The following is a 25403-nucleotide window of genomic DNA, read 5'->3' on the forward strand; positions in this document are numbered from 1 at the left end:
ACATGGATATATCTATAGATATATCTATGTAGATAGATATATATATATATAGAGGTAGATCTATATCAAAGAGATTTATAAAGCGCGCTACTCACCTGTGAGGGTCTCAAGGCGCTTGGGGGGGGAGACGGGGGGAGGGAAAGGGGCTGGGAGGTTCACTGTTCGAAAAGCCAGGTTTTGAGGCCCTTCCTGAAAAGAAGTAGGTTTTGGGTCTTGCGAAGGTGGGTTGTGAGGGCGTTCCAGGTTTTGGGTGCAAGGTAGGAGAAGGATCTGCCCCCGGTGGTGGTGTGTTTGATGCGGGGGACAGAGGCGAGAGAGAGGTCAGCTGAGCGGACGTTTCGTGTGGGGGTGTGGAAGGTTACTCTCGTTGAGGTAGGCAGGGCCTGTGTTGTGGAGTGATTTGTGTGCGAGGATGAGGATCTTGAAGGTGATACTTTTGTCAATGGGGAGCCAGTGGAGGGATTTGAGGTGTGGAGAGATGTGTTCGTGTCGGCGGAGGTCGAGGATGAGTCGTGCTGCTGAGTTCTGGATGCGTGTAGTTTGCGCTTGAGTTTTAGAGTGGTGCCGGCGTAGAGGGCGTTTCCGTAATCAAGCCTGCTGCTGATGAGTGCGTGAGTGACAGTTTTTCTGGTCTCTGTGGGGATCCATTTGAATGTTTTTCAGTATACGGAGTTTGTTGAAGCATGAGGAGGTAAGAGCGTTGATTTGTTGGGTCATCGAGAGGGAGGAGTCTAGGATGATGCTGAGGTTGCGTGCGTGGTTGGGGGTGGGTGCAGGGCCTAGCGTGGTGGGCCACCATGAGGGGTCCCAGGTGTTTTTGTGTGGGCCAAAGAGGATTATTTCGGTTTTGCTTGAGTTGAGTTTCAGGTGGTTGGCTGTCATATATATATCACTTTTGTCAATATGTGTGTGGTTTCCCTGGGGGGAAAAGGGTCAGACTTGTCTAGTGGCAGTTTTAGTGCCATAAAGAAGCGCAGAAGGTTTATATGCCTACTGCAAAGAGCACATCTGTATTTTATGTAAATAGCTGAGTACATTAGTAAAGTCTATGGAGAGATGAAGGGCACTTTTGCTGGGTGGTAATGAGGGAATCCAAGGAGGACGGAGTGGGAGCACCAATAATGATTGTTGGACTGGGCGCAGGAGGTGCTAAAGACTGTGACGAATGGTATGTGACAAGGTGTTTTTTGAGTGTCTTGAAAGTACGTGCCGATTGAGGGAAGAAGCGCAGGTAAGGTGGCCTCTACTGTTGCACGTATCTCACACACACCATCGATTTTGTGACTGTCTACGTAGGCTAGTGTTTTAGAGCAACAGTTTAGCCAATAGCAGAGATGGCATCTTGATGGATGACTGCTGCCTGCACTCGGGTTATAGAGGACCGCTCTGACATAGGATCAGAGACTGAGACATCAGATACTGAGACAGCATCTGAGGGATAGGACAATGGCGCAGACTCTGGGAGTGATTTTTCAGTCAGAGGAGTCCCATTCGATAACTCCTCTTCCAGTACATTATGAGGGAGGTGATGAGGACAGTCCTGCTGTCCCTTCGCAAGCTGTTCGTGCAACTGGGTAATAGTGGGTTAGGCCAACCCAGAGAGCAGGTGAATGCGGCGGCAAGCAGAGAAAGAGTGCTCTTTTGGGAGCTCCCCAATTTAGTTCAGCCCCAAATTCCACCACCCAAATCATATTGTGGAGACATCAAAATTGTCTATGGCAAAACAAACTGGTTTTGTAAGGCAGGCACCTGTGTTTTTGGTCCTGGATTCGGCGGCCATATAGAGAGACACACTAAACCCAAACATTTCTGGAAACTAGACATTCGGGGGAGTCCACAGAGGTGTGACTTGTGTGGATTCTCCAAAGCTTTCTTACCCAGAATACCCTGCAAATCTGAAATGTTGAAAAAAAACTCAATTTTTCTCGCATTTCTGTCACACAAACTACAGGAATATGCTGGGATCCACAACATTCCTACCACCCAGTGACTCCTCACCTGTCCTGATAAAAACACTACCCCACTTGAGTGCCTACACCTAGTGCCTGTGTCAGGAATGGATCACCCCAGGGTCAACAGCTGCCTCACGTAAGGACCAACATTGACCGTTGTGTGATCTATTCCTGTCGCAGGCACCAGGCCTAACCACACAAGTGAGGTATCATATTTATCGGGAGACTTGGGGGAACGCTGGGTGGAAGGAAATTTGTGGCTCCTCTCAGATTCCAGAACTTTCTGTCACCGAAATGTGAGGAAAACGTGTTATTTTAGCCACATTTTGAGGTTTTCAAAGGATTCTGGGTAACAGAACCTGGTCCGAGCCCCACAAGTCACCTCATCTTGGATTCCCCTGGGTTTCTAGTTTTCAAAAATGTGCTGGTTTGCTAGGTTTCCCCAGGTGCCGGCTGAGCTAGAGGCCAAAATCCACAGGTAGGCACTGTTTTCTATGAAAAAATGTGATGTGTCCACGTTGTGTTTTGGGGCATTTCCTGTCGCGGGCGCTAGGCCTACCCACACAAGTGAGGTATCATTTTTATCGGGAGACTTGGGGGAACGCTGGGTGGAAGGAAATTTGTGGCTCCTCTCAGATTCCAGAACTTTCTGTCACCGAAATGTGAGGAAAACTTGGTTTTTTAGCCACTTTTTGAGGTTTGCAAAGGATTCTGGGTAACAGAACCTGGTCTGAGCTCCGCAAGTCACCCCTCCTTGGATTCCCCTAGGTCTCTAGTTTTCAGAAATGCACAGGTTTGGTAGGTTTCCCTAGGTGCCGGCTGAGCTAGAGGCCAAAATCTACAGGTAGGCACTTCGCAAAAAACACCTCTGTTTTCTTCCAAAAATTTGGATGTGTCCACGTTGCGCTTTGGGGCGTTTCCTGTTGCAGGCGCTAGGCCTACCCACACAAGTGAGGTATCATTTTTATCGGGAGACTTGGGGGAACGGCGGGTGGAAGGAAATTTGTGGCTCCTCTCAGATTCCAGAACTTTCTGTCACCGAAATGTGAGGAAAACTTGTTTTTTTAGCCACTTTTTGAGGTTTGCAAAGGATTTTGGGTAACAGAACCTGGTCCGAGCCCTGCAAGTCACCCCTCCTTGGATTCCCCTAGGTCTCTAGTTTTCAGAAATGCACAGGTTTGGTAGGTTTCCATAGGTGCCGGCTGAGCTAGAGGCCAAAATCTACAGGTAGGCACTTCACAAAAAACACCTCTGTTTTCTTCCAAAAATGTGGATGTGTCCACGTTGCGCTTTGGGGCGTTTCCTGTCGCGGGCGCTAGGCCTACCCACACAAGTGAGGTATCATTTTTATCGGGAGACTTGGGGGAACGCTGGGTGGCAGGAAATTTGAGGCTCCTCTCAGATTCCAGAACTTTCTGTCACCGAAATCTTAGGAAAACTTGTTTTTTTAGCCACTTTTTGAGGTTTGCAAAGGATTCTGGGTAACAGAACCTGGTCCGAGCTCCGCAAGTCACCCCTCCTTGGATTCCCCTAGGTCTCTAGTTTTCAGAAATGCGCAGGTTTGGTAGGTTTCCCTAGGTGCCGGCTGAGCTAGAGGCCAAAATCTACAGGTAGGCACTTCGCAAAAAACACCTCTGTTTTCTTCCAAAAATTTGGATGTGTCCACGTTGCGCTTTGGGGCGTTTCCTGTCGCAGGCGCTAGGCCTACCTCACAAGTGAGGTATAATTTTTATCGGGAGACTTGGGGGAACGCTGGGTGGAAGGAAATTTGTGGCTCCTCTCAGATTCCAGAACTTTCTGTCACCGAAATGTGAGGAAAACTTGTTTTTTTAGCCACTTTTTGAGGTTTGCAAAGGATTTTGGGTAACAGAACCTGGTCCGAGCCCTGCAAGTCACCCCTCCTTGGATTCCCCTACGTCTCTAGTTTTCAGAAATGCACAGGTTTGGTAGGTTTCCGTAGGTGCCGGCTGAGCTAGAGGCCAAAATCTACAGGTAGGCACTTCACAAAAAACACCTCTGTTTTCTTCCAAAAATTTGGATGTGTCCACGTTGCGCTTTGGGGCGTTTCCTGTCGCGGGCGCTAGGCCTACCCACACAAGTGAGGTATCATTTTTATCGGGAGACTTGGGGGAACGCTGGGTGGAAGGAAATTTGAGGCTCCTCTCAGATTCCAGAACTTTCTGTCACCTAAATCTTAGGAAAACTTGTTTTTTTAGCCACTTTTTGAGGTTTGCAAAGGATTCTGGGTAACAGAACCTGGTCCGAGCTCCGCAAGTCACCCCTCCTTGGATTCCCCTAGGTCTCTAGGTTTCAGAAATGCGCAGGTTTGGTAGGTTTCCCTAGGTGCCGGCTGAGCTAGAGGCCAAAATCTACAGGTAGGCACTTCGCAAAAAACACCTCTGTTTTCTTCCAAAAATTTGGATGTGTCCACGTTGCGCTTTGGGGCGTTTCCTGTCGCAGGCGCTAGGCCTACCCACACAAGTGAGGTATAATTTTTATCGGGAGACTTGGGGGAACGCTGGGTGGAAGGAAATTTGTGGCTCCTCTCAGATTCCAGAACTTTCTGTCACCGAAATGTGAGGAAAACTTGTTTTTTTAGCCGCTTTTTGAGGTTTGCAAAGGATTTTGGGTAACAGAACCTGGTCCGAGCCCTGCAAGTCACCCCTCCTTGGATTCCCCTAGGTCTCTAGTTTTCAGAAATGCGCAGGTTTGGTAGGTTTCCCTAGGTGCCGGCTGAGCTAGAGGCCAAAATCTACAGGTAGGCACTTCGCAAAAAACACCTCTGTTTTCTTCCAAAAATTTGGATGTGTCCACGTTGCGCTTTGGGGCGTTTCCTGTCGCAGGCGCTAGGCCTACCCACACAAGTGAGGTATAATTTTTATCGGGAGACTTAGGGGAACGCTGGGTGGAAGGAAATTTGTGGCTCCTCTCAGATTCCAGAACTTTCTGTCACCGAAATGTGAGGAAAACTTGTTTTTTTAGCCACTTTTTGAGGTTTGCAAAGGATTTTGGGTAACAGAACCTGGTCCGAGCCCTGCAAGTCACCCCTCCTTGGATTCCCCTAGGTCTCTAGTGTTCAGAAATGCACAGGTTTGGTAGGTTTCCATAGGTGCCGGCTGAGCTAGAGGCCAAAATGTACAGGTAGGCACTTCACAAAAAACACCTCTGTTTTCTTCCAAAAATTTGGATGTGTCCACGTTGCGCTTTGGGGCGTTTCCTGTCGCGGGCGCTAGGCCTACCCACACAAGTGAGGTATCATTTTTATCGGGAGACTTGGGGGAACGCTGGGTGGAAGGAAATTTGAGGCTCCTCTCAGATTCCAGAACTTTCTGTCACCTAAATCTTAGGAAAACTTGTTTTTTTAGCCACTTTTTGAGGTTTGCAAAGGATTCTGGGTAACAGAACCTGGTCCGAGCACCGCAAGTCATCCCTCCTTGGATTCCCCTAGGTCTCTAGTTTTCAGAAATGCGCAGGTTTGGTAGGTTTCCCTATGTGCCGGCTGAGCTAGAGGCCAAAATCTACAGGTAGGCACTTCGCAAAAAACACCTCTGTTTTCTTCCAAAAATTTGGATGTGTCCACGTTGCGCTTTGGGGCGTTTCCTGTCGCAGGCGCTAGGTCTACCCACACAAGTGAGGTATAATTTTTATCGGGAGACTTGGGGGAACGCTGGGTGGAAGGAAATTTGTGGCTCCTCTCAGATTCCAGAACTTTCTGTCACCGAAATGTGAGGAAAACTTGGTTTTTTAGCCACTTTTTGAGGTTTGCAAAGGATTTGGGGTAACAGAACCTGGTCCGAGCCCTGCAAGTCACCCCTCCTTGGATTCCCCTAGGTCTCTAGTTTTCAGAAATGCACAGGTTTGGTAGGTTTCCATAGGTGCCGGCTGAGGTAGAGGCCAAAATCTACAGGTAGGCACTTCACAAAAAACACCTCTGTTTTCTTCCAAAAATTTGGATGTGTCCATGTTGCGCTTTGGGGCGTTTCCTGTTGCAGGCGCTAGGCCTACCCACACAAGTGAGGTATCATTTTTATCGGGAGACTTGGGGGAACGCCGGGTGGAAGGAAATTTGTGGCTCCTCTCAGATTCCAGAACTTTCTGTCACCGAAATGTGAGGAAAACTTGTTTTTTTAGCCACTTTTTGAGGTTTGCAAAGGATTTTGGGTAACAGAACCTGGTCCGAGCCCTGCAAGTCACCCCTCCTTGGATTCCCCTAGGTCTCTAGTTTTCAGAAATGCACAGGTTGGGTAGGTTTCCATAGGTGCCGGCTGAGCTAGAGGCCAAAATCTACAGGTAGGCACTTCACAAAAAACACCTCTGTTTTCTTCCAAAAATTTTGATGTGTCCACGTTGCGCTTTGGGGCGTTTCCTGTCGCGGGCGCTAGGCCTACCCACACAAGTGAGGTATCATTTTTATCGGGAGACTTGGGGGAACGCTGGGTGGAAGGAAATTTGAGGCTCCTCTCAGATTCCAGAACTTTCTGTCACCGAAATCTTAGGAAAACTTGTTTTTTTAGCCACTTTTTGAGGTTTGCAAAGGATTCTGGGTAACAGAACCTGGTCCGAGCTCCGCAAGTCACCCCTCCTTGGATTCCCCTAGGTCTCTAGTTTTCAGAAATGCGCAGGTTTGGTAGGTTTCCCTAGGTGCCGGCTGAGCTAGAGGCCAAAATCTACAGGTAGGCACTTCGCAAAAAACACCTCTGTTTTCTTCCAAAAATTTGGATGTGTCCACGTTGCGCTTTGGGGCGTTTCCTGTCGCAAGCGCTAGGCCTACCCACACAAGTGAGGTATAATTTTTATCGGGAGACTTGGGGGAACGCTGGGTGGAAGGAAATTTGTGGCTCCTCTCAGATTCCAGAACTTTCTGTCACCGAAATGTGAGGAAAACTTGTTTTTTTAGCCACTTTTTGAGGTTTGCAAAGGATTTTGGGTAACAGAACCTGGTCCGAGCCCTGCAAGTCACCCCTCCTTGGATTCCCCTAGGTCTCTAGTTTTCAGAAATGCACAGGTTTGGTAGGTTTCCATAGGTGCCGGCTGAGCTAGAGGCCAAAATCTCCAGGTAGGCACTTCACAAAAAACACCTCTGTTTTCTTCCAAAAATTTGGATGTGTCCACGTTGCGCTTTGGGGCGTTTCCTGTCGCGGGCGCTAGGCCTACCCACACAAGTGAGGTATCATTTTTATCGGGAGACTTGGGGGAACGCTGGGTGGAAGGAAATTTGAGGCTCCTCTCAGATTCCAGAACTTTCTGTCACCAAAATCTTAGGAAAACTTGTTTTTTTAGCCACTTTTTGAGGTTTGCAAAGGATTCTGGGTAACAGAACCTGGTCCGCGCTCCGCAAGTCACCCCTCCTTTGATTCCCCTAGGTCTCTAGTTTTCAGAAATGCGCAGGTTTGGTAGGTTTCCCTAGGTGCCGGCTGAGCTAGAGGCCAAAATCTACAGGTAGGCACTTCGCAAAAAACACCTCTGTTTTCTTCCAAAAATTTGGATGTGTCCACGTTGCGCTTTGGGGCGTTTCCTGTCGCAGGCGCTAGGCCTACCCACACAAGTGAGGTATAATTTTTATCGGGAGACTAGGGGGAACGCTGGGTGGAAGGAAATTTGTGGCTCCTCTCAGATTCCAGAACTTTCTGTCACCGAAATGTGAGGAAAACTTGTTTTTTTAGCCACTTTTTGAGGTTTGCAAAGGATTCTGGGTAACAGAACCTGGTCCGAGCCCCGCAAGTCACCCCTCCTTGGATTCCCCTAGGTCTCTAATTTTCAGAAATGCACAGGTTTGGTAGGTTTCCCTAGGTGCCGGCTGAGCTAGAGGCCAAAATCTACAGGTAGGCACTTCGCAAAAAACACCTCTGTTTTCTTCCAAAAATTAGGATGTGTCCACGTTGCGCTTTGGGGCGTTTCCTGTTGCAGGCGCTAGGCCTACCCACACAAGTGAGGTATCATTTTTATCGGGAGACTTGGGGGAACGCCGGGTGGAAGGAAATTTGTGGCTCCTCTCAGATTCCAGAACTTTCTGTCACCGAAATGTGAGGAAAACTTGTTTTTTTAGCCACTTTTTGAGGTTTGCAAAGGATTTTGGGTAACAGAACCTGGTCCGAGCCCTGCAAGTCACCCCTCCTTGGATTCCCCTAGGTCTCTAGTTTTCAGAAATGCACAGGTTTGGTAGGTTTCCCTAGGTGCCGGCTGAGCTAGAGGCCAAAATCTACAGGTAGGCACTTCGCAAAAAACACCTCTGTTTTCTTCCAAAAATTTGGATGTGTCCATGTTGCGCTTTGGGGCGTTTCCTGTTGCAGGCGCTAGGCCTACCCACACAAGTGAGATATCATTTTTATCGGGAGACTTGGGGGAACGCCGGGTGGAAGGAAATTTGTGGCTCCTCTCAGATTCCAGAACTTTCTGTCACCGAAATGTGAGGAAAACTTGTTTTTTTAGCCACTTTTTGAGGTTTGCAAAGGATTTTGGGTAACAGAACCTGGTCCGAGCCCTGCAAGTCACCCCTCCTTGGATTCCCCTAGGTCTCTAGTTTTCAGAAATGCACAGGTTTGGTAGGTTTCCATAGGTGCCGGCTGAGCTAGAGGCCAAAATCTACAGGTAGGCACTTCACAAAAAACACCTCTGTTTTCTTCCAAAAATTTGGATGTGTCCACGTTGCGCTTTGGGGCGTTTCCTGTCGCGGGCGCTAGGCCTGCCCACACAAGTGAGGTATCATTTTTATCGGGAGACTTGGGGGAACGCTGGGTAGAAGGAAATTTGAGGCTCCTCTCAGATTCCAGAACTTTCTGTCACCGAAATCTTAGGAAAACTTGTTTTTTTAGCCACTTTTTGAGGTTTGCAAAGGATTCTGGGTAACAGAACCTGGTCCGAGCTCCGCAAGTCACCCCTCCTTGAATTCCCCTAGGTCTCTAGTTTTCAGAAATGCGCAGGTTTGGTAGGTTTCCATACGTGCCGGCTGAGCTAGAAGCCAAAATCTACAGGTAGGCACTTCACAAAAAACACCTCTGTTTTCTTCCAAAAATTTGGATGTGTCCACGTTGCGCTTTGGGGCGTTTCCTGTCGCAGGCGCTAGGCCTACCCACACAATTGAGGTATAATTTTTATCGGGAGACTAGGGGGAACGCTGGGTGGAAGGAAATTTGTGGCTCCTCTCAGATTCCAGAACTTTCTGTCACCGAAATGTGAGGAAAACTTGTTTTTTTAGCCACGTTTTGAGGTTTGCAAAGGATTCTGGGTAACAGAACCTGGTCCGAGCCCCGCAAGTCACCCCTCCTTGGATTCCCCTAGGTCTCTAATTTTCAGAAATGCACAGGTTTGGTAGGTTTCCCTAGGTGCCGGCTGAGCTAGAGGCCAAAATCTACAGGTAGGCACTTCGCAAAAAACACCTCTGTTTTCTTCCAAAAATTTGGATGTGTCCACGTTGCGCTTTGGGGCGTTTCCTGTTGCAGGCGCTAGGCCTATCCACACAAGTGAGGTATCATTTTTATCGGGAGACTTGGGGGAACGCCGGGTGGAAGGAAATTTGTGGCTCCTCTCAGATTCCAGAACTTTCTGTCACCGAAATGTGAGGAAAACTTGTTTTTTTAGCCACTTTTTGAGGTTTGCAAAGGATTTTGGGTAACAGAACCTGGTCCGAGCCCTGCAAGTCACCCCTCCTTTGATTCCCCTAGGTCTTTAGTTTTCAGAAATGCACAGGTTTGGTAGGTTTCCATAGGTGCCGGCTGAGCTAGAGGCCAAAATCTACAGGTAGGCACTTCGCAAAAAACACCTCTGTTTTCTTCCAAAAATTTGGATGTGTCCACGTTGCGCTTTGGGGCGTTTCCTGTCGCAGGCGCTAGGCCTACCCACACAAGTGAGGTATAATTTTTATCGGGAGACTTGGGGGAACGCTGGGTGGAAGGAAATTTGTGGCTCCTCTCAGATTCCAGAACTTTCTGTCACCGAAATGTGAGGAAAACTTGTTTTTTTAGCCACTTTTTGAGGTTTGCAAAGGATTTTGGGTAACAGAACCTGGTCCGAGCCCTGCAAGTCACCCCTCCTTGGATTCCCTTAGGTCTCTAGTTTTCAGAAATGCACAGGTTTGGTAGGTTTCCATAGGTGCCGGCTGAGCTAGAGGCCAAAATCTACAGGTAGGCACTTCACAAAAAACACCTCTGTTTTCTTCCAAAAATTTGGATGTGTCCACGTTGCGCTTTGGGGCGTTTCCTGTCGCGGGCGCTAGGCCTACCCACACAAGTGAGGTATCATTTTTATCGGGAGACTTGGGGGAACGCTGGGTGGAAGGAAATTTGAGGCTCCTCTCAGATTCCAGAACTTTCTGTCACCGAAATCTTAGGAAAACTTGTTTTTTTAGCCACTTTTTGAGGTTTGCAAAGGATTCTGGGTAACAGAACCTGGTCCGCGCTCCGCAAGTCACCCCTCCTTTGATTCCCCTAGGTCTCTAGTTTTCAGAAATGCGCAGGTTTGGTAGGTTTCCCTAGGTGCCGGCTGAGCTAGAGGCCAAAATCTACAGGTAGGCACTTCGCAAAAAACACCTCTGTTTTCTTCCAAAAATTTGGATGTGTCCACGTTGCGCTTTGGGGCGTTTCCTGTTGCAGGCGCTAGGCCTACCCACACAAGTGAGGTATAATTTTTATCGGGAGACTAGGGGGAACGCTGGGTGGAAGGAAATTTGTGGCTCCTCTCAGATTCCAGAACTTTCTGTCACCGAAATGTGAGGAAAACTTGTTTTTTTAGCCACTTTTTGAGGTTTGCAAAGGATTCTGGGTAACAGAACCTGGTCCGAGCCCCGCAAGTCACCCCTCCTTGGATTCCCCTAGGTCTCTAATTTTCAGAAATGCACAGGTTTGGTAGGTTTCCCTAGGTGCCGGCTGAGCTAGAGGCCAAAATCTACAGGTAGGCACTTCGCAAAAAACACCTCTGTTTTCTTCCAAAAATTAGGATGTGTCCACGTTGCGCTTTGGGGCGTTTCCTGTTGCAGGCGCTAGGCCTACCCACACAAGTGAGGTATAATTTTTATCGGGAGACTTGGGGGAACGCTGGGTGGAAGGAAATTTGTGGCTCCTCTCAGATTCCAGAACTTTCTGTCACCGAAATGTGAGGAAAACTTGTTTTTTTAGCCACTTTTTGAGGTTTGCAAAGGATTTTGGGTAACAGAACCTGGTCCGAGCCCTGCAAGTCACCCCTCCTTGGATTCCCCTAGGTCTCTAGTTTTCAGAAATGCACAGGTTTGGTAGGTTTCCATAGGTGCCGGCTGAGCTAGAGGCCAAAATCTCCAGGTAGGCACTTCACAAAAAACACCTCTGTTTTCTTCCAAAAATTTGGATGTGTCCACGTTGCGCTTTGGGGCGTTTCCTGTCGCGGGCGCTAGGCCTACCCACACAAGTGAGGTATCATTTTTATCGGGAGACTTGGGGGAACGCTGGGTGGAAGGAAATTTGAGGCTCCTCTCAGATTCCAGAACTTTCTGTCACCAAAATCTTAGGAAAACTTGTTTTTTTAGCCACTTTTTGAGGTTTGCAAAGGATTCTGGGTAACAGAACCTGGTCCGCGCTCCGCAAGTCACCCCTCCTTTGATTCCCCTAGGTCTCTAGTTTTCAGAAATGCGCAGGTTTGGTAGGTTTCCCTAGGTGCCGGCTGAGCTAGAGGCCAAAATCTACAGGTAGGCACTTCGCAAAAAACACCTCTGTTTTCTTCCAAAAATTTGGATGTGTCCACGTTGCGCTTTGGGGCGTTTCCTGTTGCAGGCGCTAGGCCTATCCACACAAGTGAGGTATCATTTTTATCGGGAGACTTGGGGGAACGCCGGGTGGAAGGAAATTTGTGGCTCCTCTCAGATTCCAGAACTTTCTGTCACCGAAATGTGAGGAAAACTTGTTTTTTTAGCCACTTTTTGAGGTTTGCAAAGGATTTTGGGTAACAGAACCTGGTCCGAGCCCTGCAAGTCACCCCTCCTTTGATTCCCCTAGGTCTTTAGTTTTCAGAAATGCACAGGTTTGGTAGGTTTCCATAGGTGCCGGCTGAGCTAGAGGCCAAAATCTACAGGTAGGCACTTCGCAAAAAACACCTCTGTTTTCTTCCAAAAATTTGGATGTGTCCACGTTGCGCTTTGGGGCGTTTCCTGTCGCAGGCGCTAGGCCTACCCACACAAGTGAGGTATAATTTTTATCGGGAGACTTGGGGGAACGCCGGGTGGAAGGAAATTTGTGGCTCCTCTCAGATTCCAGAACTTTCTGTCACCGAAATGTGAGGAAAACTTGTTTTTTTAGCCACTTTTTGAGGTTTGCAAAGGATTTTGGGTAACAGAACCTGGTCCGAGCCCTGCAAGTCACCCCTCCTTGGATTCCCTTAGGTCTCTAGTTTTCAGAAATGCACAGGTTTGGTAGGTTTCCATAGGTGCCGGCTGAGCTAGAGGCCAAAATCTACAGGTAGGCACTTCACAAAAAACACCTCTGTTTTCTTCCAAAAATTTGGATGTGTCCACGTTGCGCTTTGGGGCGTTTCCTGTCGCGGGCGCTAGGCCTACCCACACAAGTGAGGTATCATTTTTATCGGGAGACTTGGGGGAACGCTGGGTGGAAGGAAATTTGAGGCTCCTCTCAGATTCCAGAACTTTCTGTCACCGAAATCTTAGGAAAACTTGTTTTTTTAGCCACTTTTTGAGGTTTGCAAAGGATTCTGGGTAACAGAACCTGGTCCGCGCTCCGCAAGTCACCCCTCCTTTGATTCCCCTAGGTCTCTAGTTTTCAGAAATGCGCAGGTTTGGTAGGTTTCCCTAGGTGCCGGCTGAGCTAGAGGCCAAAATCTACAGGTAGGCACTTCGCAAAAAACACCTCTGTTTTCTTCCAAAAATTTGGATGTGTCCACGTTGCGCTTTGGGGCGTTTCCTGTTGCAGGCGCTAGGCCTACCCACACAAGTGAGGTATAATTTTTATCGGGAGACTAGGGGGAACGCTGGGTGGAAGGAAATTTGTGGCTCCTCTCAGATTCCAGAACTTTCTGTCACCGAAATGTGAGGAAAACTTGTTTTTTTAGCCACTTTTTGAGGTTTGCAAAGGATTCTGGGTAACAGAACCTGGTCCGAGCCCCGCAAGTCACCCCTCCTTGGATTCCCCTAGGTCTCTAATTTTCAGAAATGCACAGGTTTGGTAGGTTTCCCTAGGTGCCGGCTGAGCTAGAGGCCAAAATCTACAGGTAGGCACTTCGCAAAAAACACCTCTGTTTTCTTCCAAAAATTAGGATGTGTCCACGTTGCGCTTTGGGGCGTTTCCTGTTGCAGGCGCTAGGCCTACCCACACAAGTGAGGTATCATTTTTATCGGGAGACTTGGGGGAACGCCGGGTGGAAGGAAATTTGTGGCTCCTCTCAGATTCCAGAACTTTCTGTCACCGAAATGTGAGGAAAACTTGTTTTTTTAGCCACTTTTTGAGGTTTGCAAAGGATTTTGGGTAACAGAACCTGGTCCGAGCCCTGCAAGTCACCCCTCCTTGGATTCCCCTAGGTCTCTAGTTTTCAGAAATGCACAGGTTTGGTAGGTTTCCCTAGGTGCCGGCTGAGCTAGAGGCCAAAATCTACAGGTAGGCACTTCGCAAAAAACACCTCTGTTTTCTTCCAAAAATTTGGATGTGTCCACGTTGCGCTTTGGGGCGTTTCCTGTCGCAGGCGCTAGGCCTACCCACACAAGTGAGGTATAATTTTTATCGGGAGACTTGGGGGAACGCTGGGTGGAAGGAAATTTGTGGCTCCTCTCAGATTCCAGAACTTTCTGTCACCGAAATGTGAGGAAAACTTGTTTTTTTAGCCACTTTTTGAGGTTTGCAAAGGATTTTGGGTAACAGAACCTGGTCTGAGCCCTGCAAGTCACCCCTCCTTGGATTCCCTTAGGTCTCTAGTTTTCAGAAATGCACAGGTTTGGTAGGTTTCCATAGGTGCCGGCTGAGCTAGAGGCCAAAATCTACAGGTAGGCACTTCACAAAAAACACCTCTGTTTTCTTCCAAAAATTTGGATGTGTCCATGTTGCGCTTTGGGGCGTTTCCTGTTGCAGGCGCTAGGCCTACCCACACAAGTGAGGTATCATTTTTATCGGGAGACTTGTGGGAACGCCGGGTGGAAGGAAATTTGTGGCTCCTCTCAGATTCCAGAACTTTCTGTCACCGAAATGTGAGGAAAACTTGTTTTTTTAGCCACTTTTTGAGGTTTGCAAAGGATTTTGGGTAACAGAACCTGGTCCGAGCCCTGCAAGTCACCCCTCCTTGGATTCCCCTAGGTCTCTAGTTTTCAGAAATGCACAGGTTTGGTAGGTTTCCATAGGTGCCGGCTGAGCTAGAGGCCAAAATCTACAGGTAGGCACTTCACAAAAAACACCTCTGTTTTCTTCCAAAAATTTGGATGTGTCCACGTTGCGCTTTGGGGCGTTTCCTGTCGCGGGCGCTAGGCCTGCCCACACAAGTGAGGTATCATTTTTATCGGGAGACTTGGGGGAACGCTGGGTGGAAGGAAATTTGAGGCTCCTCTCAGATTCCAGAACTTTCTGTCACCGAAATCTTAGGAAAACTTGTTTTTTTAGCCACTTTTTGAGGTTTGCAAAGGATTCTGGGTAACAGAACCTGGTCCGAGCTCCGCAAGTCACCCCTCCTTGAATTCCCCTAGGTCTCTAGTTTTCAGAAATGCGCAGGTTTGGTAGGTTTCCATACGTGCCGGCTGAGCTAGAAGCCAAAATCTACAGGTAGGCACTTCACAAAAAACACCTCTGTTTTCTTCCAAAAATTTGGATGTGTCCACGTTGCGCTTTGGGGCGTTTCCTGTCGCAGGCGCTAGGCCTACCCACACAATTGAGGTATAATTTTTATCGGGAGACTAGGGGGAACGCTGGGTGGAAGGAAATTTGTGGCTCCTCTCAGATTCCAGAACTTTCTGTCACCGAAATGTGAGGAAAACTTGTTTTTTTAGCCACTTTTTGAGGTTTGCAAAGGATTCTGGGTAACAGAACCTGGTCCGAGCCCCGCAAGTCACCCCTCCTTGGATTCCCCTAGGTCTCTAATTTTCAGAAATGCACAGGTTTGGTAGGTTTCCCTAGGTGCCGGCTGAGCTAGAGGCCAAAATCTACAGGTAGGCACTTCGCAAAAAACACCTCTGTTTTCTTCCAAAAATTTGGATGTGTCCACGTTGCGCTTTGGGGCGTTTCCTGTTGCAGGCGCTAGGCCTATCCACACAAGTGAGGTATCATTTTTATCGGGAGACTTGGGGGAACGCCGGGTGGAAGGAAATTTGTGGCTCCTCTCAGATTCCAGAACTTTCTGTCACCGAAATGTGAGGAAAACTTGTTTTTTTAGCCACTTTTTGAGGTTTGCAAAGGATTTTGGGTAACAGAACCTGGTCCGAGCCCTGCAAGTCACCCCTCCTTTGATTCCCCTAGGTCTTTAGTTTTCAGAAATGCACAGGTTTGGTAGGTTTCCATAGGTGCCGGCTGAGCTAGAGGCCAAAATCTACAGGTAGGCACTTCGCAAAAAACACCTCTGTTTTCTTCCAAAAATTTGGATGTGTCCACGTTGCGCTTTGGGGCGTTTCCTGTCGCAGGCGCTAGGCCTACCCACACAAGTGAGGTATAATTTTTATCGGGAGACTTGGGGGAACGCTGGGTGGAAGGAAATTTGTGGCTCCTCTCAGATTCCAGAACTTTCTGTCACCGAAATGTGAGGAAAACTTGTTTTTTTAGCCACTTTTTGAGGTTTGCAAAGGATTTTGGGTAACAGAACCTGGTCCGAGCCCTGCAAGTCACCCCTCCTTGGATTCCGTTAGGTCTCTAGTTTTCAGAAATGCACAGGTTTGGTAGGTTTCCATAGGTGCCGGCTGAGCTAGAGGCCAAAATCTACAGGTAGGCACTTCACAAAAAACACCTCTGTTTTCTTCCAAAAATTTGGATGTGTCCATGTTGCGCTTTGGGGCGTTTCCTGTTGCAGGCGCTAGGCCTACCCACACAAGTGAGGTATCATTTTTATCGGGAGACTTGGGGGAACGCCGGGTGGAAGGAAATTTGTGGCTCCTCTCAGATTCCAGAACTTTCTGTCACCGAAATGTGAGGAAAACTTGTTTTTTTAGCCACTTTTTGAGGTTTGCAAAGGATTTTGGGTAACAGAACCTGGTCCGAGCCCTGCAAGTCACCCCTCCTTGGATTCCCCTAGGTCTCTAGTTTTCAGAAATGCACAGGTTTGGTAGGTTTCCATAGGTGCCGGCTGAGCTAGAGGCCAAAATCTACAGGTAGGCACTTCACAAAAAACACCTCTGTTTTCTTCCAAAAATTTGGATGTGTCCACGTTGCGCTTTGGGGCGTTTCCTGTCGCGGGCGCTAGGCCTGCCCACACAAGTGAGGTATCATTTTTATCGGGAGACTTGGGGGAACGCTGGGTGGAAGGAAATTTGAGGCTCCTCTCAGATTCCAGAACTTTCTGTCACCGAAATCTTAGGAAAACTTGTTTTTTTAGCCACTTTTTGAGGTTTGCAAAGGATTCTGGGTAACAGAACCTGGTCCGAGCTCCGCAAGTCACCCCTCCTTGAATTCCCCTAGGTCTCTAGTTTTCAGAAATGCGCAGGTTTGGTAGGTTTCCATACGTGCCGGCTGAGCTAGAAGCCAAAATCTACAGGTAGGCACTTCACAAAAAACACCTCTGTTTTCTTCCAAAAATTTGGATGTGTCCACGTTGCGCTTTGGGGCGTTTCCTGTCGCAGGCGCTAGGCCTACCCACACAATTGAGGTATAATTTTTATCGGGAGACTAGGGGGAACGCTGGGTGGAAGGAAATTTGTGGCTCCTCTCAGATTCCAGAACTTTCTGTCACCGAAATGTGAGGAAAACTTGTTTTTTTAGCCACTTTTTGAGGTTTGCAAAGGATTTTGGGTAACAGAACCTGGTCCGAGCCCTGCAAGTCACCCCTCCTTGGATTCCCCTAGGTCTCTAGTTTTCAGAAATGCACAGGTTTGGTAGGTTTCCCTAGGTGCCGGCTGAGCTAGAGGCCAAAATCTACAGGTAGGCATTTCGCAAAAAACACCTCTGTTTTCTTCCAAAAATTTGGATGTGTCCACGTTGCGCTTTGGGGCGTTTCCTGTCGCAGGCGCTAGGCCTACCCACACAAGTGAGGTATCATTTTTATCGGGAGACTTGGGGGAACGCTGGGTGGAAGGAAATTTGTGGCTCCTCTCAGATACCAGAACTTTCTGTCACCGAAATGTGAGGAAAACTTGTTTTTTTAGCCACTTTTTGAGGTTTGCAAAGGATTTTGGGTAACAGAACCTGGTCCGAGCCCTGCAAGTCACCCCTCCTTGGATTCCCTTAGGTCTCTAGTTTTCAGAAATGCACAGGTTTGGTAGGTTTCCATAGGTGCCGGCTGAGCTAGAGGCCAAAATCTACAGGTAGGCACTTCACAAAAAACACCTCTGTTTTCTTCCAAAAATTTGGATGTGTCCATGTTGCGCTTTGGGGCGTTTCCTGTTGCAGGCGCTAGGCCTACCCACACAAGTGAGGTATCATTTTTATCGGGAGACTTGGGGGAACGCCGGGTGGAAGGAAATTTGTGGCTCCTCTCAGATTCCAGAACTTTCTGTCACCGAAATGTGAGGAAAACTTGTTTTTTTAGCCACTTTTTGAGGTTTGCAAAGGATTTTGGGTAACAGAACCTGGTCCGAGACCTGCAAGTCACCCCTCCTTGGATTCCCCTAGGTCTCTAGTTTTCAGAAATGCACAGGTTTGGTAGGTTTCCATAGGTGCCGGCTGAGCTAGAGGCCAAAATCTACAGGTAGGCACTTCACAAAAAACACCTCTGTTTTCTTCCAAAAATTTGGATGTGTCCACGTTGCGCTTTGGGGCGTTTCCTGTCGCGGGCGCTAGGCCTGCCCACACAAGTGAGGTATCATTTTTATCGGGAGACTTGGGGGAACGCTGGGTGGAAGGAAATTTGAGGCTCCTCTCAGATTCCAGAACTTTCTGTCACCGAAATCTTAGGAAAACTTGTTTTTTTAGCCACTTTTTGAGGTTTGCAAAGGATTCTGGGTAACAGAACCTGGTCCGAGCTCCGCAAGTCACCCCTCCTTGGATTCCCCTAGGTCTCTAGTTTTCAGAAATGCACAGGTTTGGTAGGTTTCCATAGGTGCCGGCTGAGCTAGAGGCCAAAATCTACAGGTAGGCACTTCACAAAAAACACCTCTGTTTTCTTCCAAAAATGTGGATGTGTCCACGTTGCGCTTTGGGGCGTTTCCTGTCGCGGGCGCTAGGCCTGCCCACACAAGTGAGGTATCATTTTTATCGGGAGACTTGGGGGAACGCTGGGTGGAAGGAAATTTGTGGCTCCTCTCAGATTCCAGAACTTTCTGTCACCGAAATGTGAGGAAAACTTGTTTTTTTAGCCACTTTTTGAGGTTTGCAAAGGATTTTGGGTAACAGAACCTGGTCCGAGCCCTGCAAGTCACCCCTCCTTGGATTCCCCTAGGTCTCTAGTTTTCAGAAATGCACAGGTTTGGTAGGTTTCCATAGGTGCCGGCTGAGCTAGACGCCAAAATCTACAGGTAGGCACTTCACAAAAAACACCTCTGTTTTCTTCCAAAAATTTGGATGTGTCCACGTTGCGCTTTGGGGCGTTTCCTGACGCGGGCGCTAGGCCTGCCCACACAAGTGAGGTATCATTTTTATCGGGAGACTTGGGGGAACGCTGGGTGGAAGGAAATTTGAGGCTCCTCTCAGATTCCAGAACTTTCTGTCACCGAAATCTTAGGAAAACTTGTTTTTTTAGCCACTTTTTGAGGTTTGCAAAGGATTCTGGGTAACAGAACCTGGTCCGAGCTCCGCAAGTCACCCCTCCTTGAATTCCCCTAGGTCTCTAGTTTTCAGAAATGCGCAGGTTTGGTAGGTTTCCATAGGTGCCGGCTGAGCTAGAAGCCAAAATCTACAGGTAGGCACTTCACAAAAAACACCTCTGTTTTCTTCCAAAAATTTGGATGTGTCCACGTTGCGCTTTGGGGCGTTTCCTGTCGCGGGCGCTAGGCCTGCCCACACAAGTGAGGTATCATTTTTATCGGGAGACTTGGGGGAACGCTGGGTGGAAGGAAATTTGAGGCTCCTCTCAGATTCCAGAACTTTCTGTCACCGAAATCTTAGGAAAACTTGTTTTTTTAGCCACTTTTTGAGGTTTGCAAAGGATTCTGGGTAACAGAACCTGGTCCGAGCTCCGCAAGTCACCCCTCCTTGGATTCCCCTAGGTCTCTAGTTTTCAGAAATGCACAGGTTTGGTAGGTTTCCATAGGTGCCGGCTGAGCTAGAGGCCAAAATCTACAGGTAGGCACTTCACAAAAAACACCTCTGTTTTCTTCCAAAAATGTGGATGTGTCCACGTTGCGCTTTGGGGCGTTTCCTGTCGCGGGCGCTAGGCCTGCCCACACAAGTGAGGTATCATTTTTATCGGGAGACTTGGGGGAACGCTGGGTGGAAGGAAATTTGTGGCTCCTCTCAGATTCCAGAACTTTCTGTCACCGAAATGTGAGGAAAACTTGTTTTTTTAGCCACTTTTTGAGGTTTGCAAAGGATTTTGGGTAACAGAACCTGGTCCGAGCCCTGCAAGTCACCCCTCCTTGGATTCCCCTAGGTCTCTAGTTTTCAGAAATGCACAGGTTTGGTAGGTTTCCCTAGGTGCCGGCTGAGCTAGAGGCCAAAATCTACAGGTAGGCATTTCGCAAAAAACACCTCTGTTTTCTTCCAAAAATTTGGATGTGTCCACGTTGCGCTTTGGGGCGTTTCCTGTCGCAGGCGCTAGGCCTACCCACACAAGTGAGGTATCATTTTTATCGGGAGACTTGGGGGAACGCTGGGTGGAAGGAAATTTGTGGCTCCTCTCAGATACCAGAACTTTCTGTCACCGAAATGTGAGGAAAACTTGTTTTTTTAGCCACTTTTTGAGGTTTGCAAAGGATTTTGGGTAACAGAACCTGGTCCGAGCCCTGCAAGTCACCCCTCCTTGGATTCCCTTAGGTCTCTAGTTTTCAGAAATGCACAGGTTTGGTAGGTTTCCATAGGTGCCGGCTGAGCTAGAGGCCAAAATCTACAGGTAGGCACTTCACAAAAAACACCTCTGTTTTCTTCCAAAAATTTGGATGTGTCCATGTTGCGCTTTGGGGCGTTTCCTGTTGCAGGCGCTAGGCCTACCCACACAAGTGAGGTATCATTTTTATCGGGAGACTTGGGGGAACGCCGGGTGGAAGGAAATTTGTGGCTCCTCTCAGATTCCAGAACTTTCTGTCACCGAAATGTGAGGAAAACTTGTTTTTTTAGCCACTTTTTGAGGTTTGCAAAGGATTTTGGGTAACAGAACCTGGTCCGAGACCTGCAAGTCACCCCTCCTTGGATTCCCCTAGGTCTCTAGTTTTCAGAAATGCACAGGTTTGGTAGGTTTCCATAGGTGCCGGCTGAGCTAGAGGCCAAAATCTACAGGTAGGCACTTCACAAAAAACACCTCTGTTTTCTTCCAAAAATTTGGATGTGTCCACGTTGCGCTTTGGGGCGTTTCCTGTCGCGGGCGCTAGGCCTGCCCACACAAGTGAGGTATCATTTTTATCGGGAGACTTGGGGGAACGCTGGGTGGAAGGAAATTTGAGGCTCCTCTCAGATTCCAGAACTTTCTGTCACCGAAATCTTAGGAAAACTTGTTTTTTTAGCCACTTTTTGAGGTTTGCAAAGGATTCTGGGTAACAGAACCTGGTCCGAGCTCCGCAAGTCACCCCTCCTTGGATTCCCCTAGGTCTCTAGTTTTCAGAAATGCGCAGGTTTGGTAGGTTTCCCTAGGTGCCGGCTGAGCTAGAGGCCAAAATCTACAGGTAGGCACTTCACAAAAAACACCTCTGTTTTCTTCCAAAAATTTGGATGTGTCCATGTTGCGCTTTGGGGCGTTTCCTGTTGCAGGCGCTAGGCCTACCCACACAAGTGAGGTATCATTTTTATCGGGAGACTTGTGGGAACGCCGGGTGGAAGGAAATTTGTGGCTCCTCTCAGATTCCAGAACTTTCTGTCACCGAAATGTGAGGAAAACTTGTTTTTTTAGCCACTTTTTGAGGTTTGCAAAGGATTTTGGGTAACAGAACCTGGTCCGAGCCCTGCAAGTCACCCCTCCTTGGATTCCCCTAGGTCTCTAGTTTTCAGAAATGCACAGGTTTGGTAGGTTTCCATAGGTGCCGGCTGAGCTAGAGGCCAAAATCTACAGGTAGGCACTTCACAAAAAACACCTCTGTTTTCTTCCAAAAATTTGGATGTGTCCACGTTGCGCTTTGGGGCGTTTCCTGTCGCGGGCGCTAGGCCTGCCCACACAAGTGAGGTATCATTTTTATCGGGAGACTTGGGGGAACGCTGGGTGGAAGGAAATTTGAGGCTCCTCTCAGATTCCAGAACTTTCTGTCACCGAAATCTTAGGAAAACTTGTTTTTTTAGCCACTTTTTGAGGTTTGCAAAGGATTCTGGGTAACAGAACCTGGTCCGAGCTCCGCAAGTCACCCCTCCTTGAATTCCCCTAGGTCTCTAGTTTTCAGAAATGCGCAGGTTTGGTAGGTTTCCATACGTGCCGGCTGAGCTAGAAGCCAAAATCTACAGGTAGGCACTTCACAAAAAACACCTCTGTTTTCTTCCAAAAATTTGGATGTGTCCACGTTGCGCTTTGGGGCGTTTCCTGTCGCAGGCGCTAGGCCTACCCACACAATTGAGGTATAATTTTTATCGGGAGACTAGGGGGAACGCTGGGTGGAAGGAAATTTGTGGCTCCTCTCAGATTCCAGAACTTTCTGTCACCGAAATGTGAGGAAAACTTGTTTTTTTAGCCACTTTTTGAGGTTTGCAAAGGATTCTGGGTAACAGAACCTGGTCCGAGCCCCGCAAGTCACCCCTCCTTGGATTCCCCTAGGTCTCTAATTTTCAGAAATGCACAGGTTTGGTAGGTTTCCCTAGGTGCCGGCTGAGCTAGAGGCCAAAATCTACAGGTAGGCATTTCGCAAAAAACACCTCTGTTTTCTTCCAAAAATTTGGATGTGTCTACGTTGCGCTTTGGGGCGTTTCCTGTTGCAGGCGCTAGGCCTATCCACACAAGTGAGGTATCATTTTTATCGGGAGACTTGGGGGAACGCCGGGTGGAAGGAAATTTGTGGCTCCTCTCAGATTCCAGAACTTTCTGTCACCGAAATGTGAGGAAAACTTGTTTTTTTAGCCACTTTTTGAGGTTTGCAAAGGATTTTGGGTAACAGAACCTGGTCCGAGCCCTGCAAGTCACCCCTCCTTGGATTCCCCTAGGTCTCTAGTTTTCAGAAATGCACAGGTTTGGTAGGTTTCCATAGGTGCCGGCTGAGCTAGAGGCCAAAATCTACAGGTAGGCACTTCACAAAAAACACCTCTGTTTTCTTCCAAAAATTTGGATGTGTCCACGTTGCGCTTAGGGGCGTTTCCTGTCGCGGGCGCTAGGCCTACCCACACAAGTGAGGTATCATTTTTATCGGGAGACTTGGGGGAACGCTGGGTGGAAGGAAATTTGAGGCTCCTCTCAGATTCCAGAACTTTCTGTCACCGAAATCTTAGGAAAACTTGTTTTTTTAGCCACTTTTTGAGGTTTGCAAAAGATTCTGGGTAACAGAACCTGGTCCGAGCTCCGCAAGTCACCCCTCCTTGGATTCCCCTAGGTCTCTAGTTTTCAGAAATGCGCAGGTTTGGTAGGTTTCCCTAGGTGCCGGCTGAGCTAGAGGCCAAAATCTACAGGTAGGCACTTCGCAAAAAACACCTCTGTTTTCTTCCAAAAATTTGGATGTGTCCACGTTGCTCTTTGGGGCGTTTCCTGTCGCAGGCGCTAGGCCTACCCACACATGTGAGGTATAATTTTTATCGGGAGACTAAGGGGAACGCTGGGTGGAAGGAAATTTGTGGCTCCTCTCAGATTCCAGAACTTTCTGTCACCGAAATGTGAGGAAAACTTGTTTTTTTAGCCACTTTTTGAGGTTTGCAAAGGATTCTGGGTAACAGAACCTGGTCCGAGCCCCGCAAGTCACCCCTCCTTGGATTCCCCTAGGTCTCTAATTTTCAGAAATGCGCAGGTTTGGTAGGTTTCCCTAGGTGCCGGCTGAGCTAGAGGCCAAAATCTACAGGTAGGCACTTCGCAAAAAACACCTCTGTTTTCTTCCAAAAATTTGGATGTGTCCACGTTGCGCTTTGGGGCGTTTCCTGTTGCAGGCGCTAGGCCTACCCACACAAGTGAGGTATCATTTTTATCAGGAGACTTGGGGGAACGCCGGGTGGAAGGAAATTTGTGGCTCCTCTCAGATTCCAGAACTCTCTGTCACCGAAATGTGAGGAAAACTTGTTTTTTTAGCCACTTTTTGAGGTTTGCAAAGGATTCTGGGTAACAGAACCTGGTCCGAGCTCCGCAAGTCACCCCTCCTTGAATTCCCCTAGGTCTCTAGTTTTCAGAAATGCGCAGGTTTGGTAGGTTTCCATACGTGCCGGCTGAGCTAGAAGCCAAAATCTACAGGTAGGCACTTCACAAAAAACACCTCTGTTTTCTTCCAAAAATTTGGATGTGTCCACGTTGCGCTTTGGGGCGTTTCCTGTCGCAGGCGCTAGGCCTACCCACACAATTGATGTATAATTTTTATCGGGAGACTAGGGGGAACGCTGGGTGGAAGGAAATTTGTGGCTCCTCTCAGATTCCAGAACTTTCTGTCACCGAAATGTGAGGAAAACTTGTTTTTTTAGCCACTTTTTGAGGTTTGCAAAGGATTCTGGGTAACAGAACCTGGTCCGAGCCCCGCAAGTCACCCCTCCTTGGATTCCCCTAGGTCTCTAATTTTCAGAAATGCACAGGTTTGGTAGGTTTCCCTAGGTGCCGGCTGAGCTAGAGGCCAAAATCTACAGGTAGGCACTTCGCAAAAAACACCTCTGTTTTCTTCCAAAAATTTGGATGTGTCCACGTTGCGCTTTGGGGCGTTTCCTGTTGCAGGCGCTAGGCCTATCCACACAAGTGAGGTATCATTTTTATCGGGAGACTTGGGGGAACGCCGGGTGGAAGGAAATTTGTGGCTCCTCTCAGATTCCAGAACTTTCTGTCACCGAAATGTGAGGAAAACTTGTTTTTTTAGCCACTTTTTGAGGTTTGCAAAGGATTTTGGGTAACAGAACCTGGTCCGAGCCCTGCAAGTCACCCCTCCTTTGATTCCCCTAGGTCTTTAGTTTTCAGAAATGCACAGGTTTGGTAGGTTTCCATAGGTGCCGGCTGAGCTAGAGGCCAAAATCTACAGGTAGGCACTTCGCAAAAAACACCTCTGTTTTCTTCCAAAAATTTGGATGTGTCCACGTTGCGCTTTGGGGCGTTTCCTGTCGCAGGCGCTAGGCCTACCCACACAAGTGAGGTATAATTTTTATCGGGAGACTTGGGGGAACGCTGGGTGGAAGGAAATTTGTGGCTCCTCTCAGATTCCAGAACTTTCTGTCACCGAAATGTGAGGAAAACTTGTTTTTTTAGCCACTTTTTGAGGTTTGCAAAGGATTTTGGGTAACAGAACCTGGTCCGAGCCCTGCAAGTCACCCCTCCTTGGATTCCCTTAGGTCTCTAGTTTTCAGAAATGCACAGGTTTGGTAGGTTTCCATAGGTGCCGGCTGAGCTAGAGGCCAAAATCTACAGGTAGGCACTTCACAAAAAACACCTCTGTTTTCTTCCAAAAATTTGGATGTGTCCACGTTGCGCTTTGGGGCGTTTCCTGTCGCGGGCGCTAGGCCTACCCACACAAGTGAGGTATCATTTTTATCGGGAGACTTGGGGGAACGCTGGGTGGAAGGAAATTTGAGGCTCCTCTCAGATTCCAGAACTTTCTGTCACCGAAATCTTAGGAAAACTTGTTTTTTTAGCCACTTTTTGAGGTTTGCAAAGGATTCTGGGTAACAGAACCTGGTCTGCGCTCCGCAAGTCACCCCTCCTTTGATTCCCCTAGGTCTCTAGTTTTCAGAAATGCGCAGGTTTGGTAGGTTTCCCTAGGTGCCGGCTGAGCTAGAGGCCAAAATCTACAGGTAGGCACTTCGCAAAAAACACCTCTGTTTTCTTCCAAAAATTTGGATGTGTCCACGTTGCGCTTTGGGGCGTTTCCTGTCGCAGGCGCTAGGCCTACCCACACAAGTGAGGTATAATTTTTATCGGGAGACTAGGGGGAACGCTGGGTGGAAGGAAATTTGTGGCTCCTCTCAGATTCCAGAACTTTCTGTCACCGAAATGTGAGGAAAACTTGTTTTTTTAGCCACTTTTTGAGGTTTGCAAAGGATTCTGGGTAACAGAACCTGGTCCGAGCCCCGCAAGTCACCCCTCCTTGGATTCCCCTAGGTCTCTAATTTTCAGAAATGCACAGGTTTGGTAGGTTTCCCTAGGTGCCGGCTGAGCTAGAGGCCAAAATCTACAGGTAGGCACTTC

At 48.3% G+C, this 25403-nt stretch overlaps 1 long non-coding RNA gene across 1 annotated transcript in view; it reads left to right on the top strand.

The window, feature by feature from the left end:
• Positions 1–25403, top strand: part of LOC138283709 (uncharacterized) — a 303047-nt gene that overhangs the window by 93932 nt on the left and 183712 nt on the right. The window lies entirely within an intron of this gene.

The sequence above is a fragment of the Pleurodeles waltl genome, chromosome 1_1, assembly GCF_031143425.1.
Source record: "Pleurodeles waltl isolate 20211129_DDA chromosome 1_1, aPleWal1.hap1.20221129, whole genome shotgun sequence".
NCBI classification, from domain to species: Eukaryota; Metazoa; Chordata; class Amphibia; order Caudata; family Salamandridae; genus Pleurodeles; species Pleurodeles waltl.